Raw genomic sequence first — 3,844 nt, forward strand, 5'->3', positions numbered from 1 at the left:
CTTTAGGTAGGACTGGTTAGATCTTCTTGCAGTGCAAGGGACTCTCAAGAGCCTTCTCCAACACCACAATTCTAAAGCATCAATTCTTTGCCACTCAGCCTTCTTTATAGTCCAACTCTCACATCCATACATGACCACTGGAAAAACCAGAGCCTTGACTAGATGGACCTTTGTGGACAAAGTAATGTCTCTGCTTTTTAATATGCTGTCTAGCTTGGTCATAACTTTACCTCCAACGAGTAAGCATCTTTTAATTTCATGGCTGCAATCACCATCTGCAGTGATTTTGGAGCCCAGAAAAATAAAGTCAGTCACTAGTTCCACTGTTTCCCCCATCTCTTCGCCATGAAATGATGGGACTGGATGCCATGATCTTAGATTTCTGAATGTATATCAGTGCATGGATTTGTGTGTTATTACACTTGTATTCTGCTGCTTTAATGTATTAATTGATTAGTGCTACTAATTTTCTGGTGGCACCATTTAGGTTTGCTCTGTAAAGGGAAAAAAATGTCATCTGCAAACAGAGGGTTTTACTTCTTTTACTATCAGGATTCTGTTTCTTTCTCTTTTCTGTTTACTGTGGCTAGGACTTCCACAACTATGAGGAATAAGAGTAGTGAGAGTTGACTCCCTTGTCTTGTTCCTGATTTCAGATGAAGTGTTTTAATTTTTTACCATGTTAGCAGTAGGTTTGTTATAGACAGCCTTTAAGTAGGCCTCAGAGTTAACCAAACAGTCTGAAGTGCAGTATTTGGCTGCAATTTCATAAGTGATAAAATGATCTCAGTTTAATTACAAGATAAAATATTCAATATCATAGTAATCCAAGTGTATTCCCCAACGACTAATGCCAAAGAAACTGAAGTTGAATGGTCCTATAAAGACCTATGAGACATTCCAGGACTAATACCCTGCCCCTCCTCGAAAAAGAGACATTCTTTTCATCATAGGGGATTGGGATGCAAAAGTAAAAGTCAAGAAAAACCTGAAGTAAACAGGGAATTTTGGCCTTGGAGTACAAAATGAAGCAGAACAAAAGCTAACAAATTTTTTTCCAAGTGAACACACTGGTCATAGAACCACCCTCATCAAACAACAACACAAGAGATGACTCTACACATTTGTATCACCACATGGTCAAAACAAAAATCAGATTGCCTACATTATTTTCTGCCTAAGATAGAGAAGCTCTATACAGTTAACAAAAGAAAATCTGGAACTGATTGTGGTTCAGGTCATGACCATCTTATTGGAAAATGAAGGCTTAAATTGAAGAAAGGGAAAACCGCTAGGCCATGCAGGTAAGATGCTCAAATACCTTTCGACTACACAGTGGAGGTGATTAATCAAATAATCAATCAAGTGCCAAAGGAACTATGTAAAGAATTTCATTGTATAGGAAGCAGTGACCCAAAACCATCCCTAAGAAAAAGAAACACAAGAAGGCAAAATGGTTGTCTCAGAATACTTTACAAATAGCTTAGGGGAGTAGAGAAATGAACGTTTGGGGAGAAAGGGAAAGATATAGCCAACTGAATGCAGAGTTCCAGAGAAAAGCAAGGAGAAATGAGAAAGCCTTCTTAAGTGAACAGTGCAAAGAAATTGAGGAAAACAATAGAATGGGAAAGACTAGAGATCCCTTTAAGAAACTTAGCAATATCAGGGGAACATTCATCAAGGATGGGCATGATAAAGGGCTGAAATGATAAGGACATAACAGAAGAAGAAGAAATTTAAAAGAGCTGGCAAGAATACAAGGAAGAACTATACAAAAGAGTTCTATCCTAATGATGGGGATAACCATGATGGTGTGGTCACTCATCTATAGCCAGACATCCTGGAGTGCTAAGTCAAGTGTACCTTAGGAAGCATTACAAAGAACAATATATAGTCAAGTTGATGGAATTCCAACTGAGTTATTACAAATCCTAAAAGATGATGCTGTTAAAGTGTTGCACTCAATATGCCATCAAATTGGGAAAACTCAGAAGTAGCCACAGAACTGGAAAATGTCAATTGTCTAATTCCAAAGAAAGGCAATGCCAAAGAATGTTTGAACTACAGTGCACGTGTGCTCATTTGACACACTGGTAAGTTTATGATCGGAATCCTTCAAGCTAGGCCTCAGCAGAATATGAACTGAGAACTTCCAGACATACAAACTGGGTTTAGAAAAAGCAGAGGAATCAGAGATTGAATTGTCAACATTCACTGGATCATTAGAAAGCAAAGAAATTTCAGAAAAAAAATCTATTTCTTCTTCATTAACTATGTCAAAGCCTTTGACTGTATCACAACAAAATGTAGAACATTCTTAAAGAGATGGGAATACCAGACCACTTTACCTGTCTCCTGAGAAATGTGGGTGGAGGTCAAGAAGCAGCAGTTAGAACCAGACAGGGAACCACAAGCTGTTTCAAAATTGGAAAATGATACATCAAGGCTGTATATTGTCTCCTTGCTTATTTAACTTATATGCAGAAAACATCATGTGAAATACTGGGCAAGATGAAGCACAAGCTGGAATCAAGATTATTGGGGAAAATATAAAGAACCTAAGATGCACAGATTATAGGTTTCTAATGCCAAAAGTTGAGAGGAACTAAAGAACCTCTTGATGAGGATGAAAGAAGAGAGAGAAAACGCTGGCTTAAATTCAACATTCAAGACCAGGTAAGTCCTATCAGTTCATGGCAAGTAGGTGGAGAAAAAAGTGGCAACAGTGACAGATTTTATTTTCTTGTGCTTCAAAACCACTGTGTATGGTGACTGGAGCCATGAAATTAAAAGATGTTTTCTCTTTGGAAGAAAAGTTATGAGAAACCTAGACAGTGTATAAAAAGTAGAGACATCAGTTTAGGTTCATATAGTCAGAGAGAGTTTTTTCAAGTCATGCAGTGATGTAAGAGTTGGGCCATAAAGAAGGCTGAGCACTAAAGAATTGATAATTCTTCACTGTGAAGCTAAAGAAGACTCTTGAGAGTCCTTTGGACATCAAGGATATCAAAGAAGTCAATCCTAAAGGAAATAAACCCTAAATATTTATTGGAAGGACTGATGCTAAAACTGAAGCTCCAGTACTTTGGCTACCTTATATAAAGAAATGATACCTTTGGAAAGACCCTGATGCTGGGAAAGATCAAGGGCAGGAAGAGAAGTGGGTGACAGAGGATGAGATGGTTGGATGGTATCTCTGACTCAATGGACAGGAGTTTGTGCAAGTTCCTGTGAGATAGTGAAGGACAGGGAATCCTGGTGTGCTGCACTCCCTGGAGCTGCAAAGAATTGAATAAGGCTTAGTAACGGAACAACAACAAATGTTGAATTAGGTTCCCTCTTTGAGAATTATTATTAAAACTGGATGTTGAATTTCACTGAAAGTTTTCTCTGTATCTACTGAGCAGCTCATATGACTTTTACATTTCAATTTGTTAATACGGTATATTATATCACATTATTTGATATGCATATGTTGAAAAATCCTTGTATCCCTGGAATAAACCCCACTTGATCATAATATATGACCCTTTTATTTATTTATTTATATTTTTACCTTTTGTGTGGGTGGTGACATTTATTTATTTTTAATATAAATTTATCTGTTTTAATTGGAGGCTAATTACAATATTGTATTGGTTTTGCCATACATCAACATGAATCCACCACGGGTGTACAAGGGTTCCCCATCCTGAACCCCACTCCCACTTCCCTCCCCATACTATCCCTCTGGGTCATCCCAGTGCACCAGCCCTGAGCATCCTGTATCATGCATTGAACCTGGACTGGGGATTCATTTCACATATGATATTATACATGTTTCAATGCCATTCTCCCAAAGCAT

The sequence above is a fragment of the Capra hircus genome, unplaced genomic scaffold (assembly GCF_001704415.2).
Source record: "Capra hircus breed San Clemente unplaced genomic scaffold, ASM170441v1, whole genome shotgun sequence".
Taxonomy (NCBI): Eukaryota; Metazoa; Chordata; class Mammalia; order Artiodactyla; family Bovidae; genus Capra; species Capra hircus.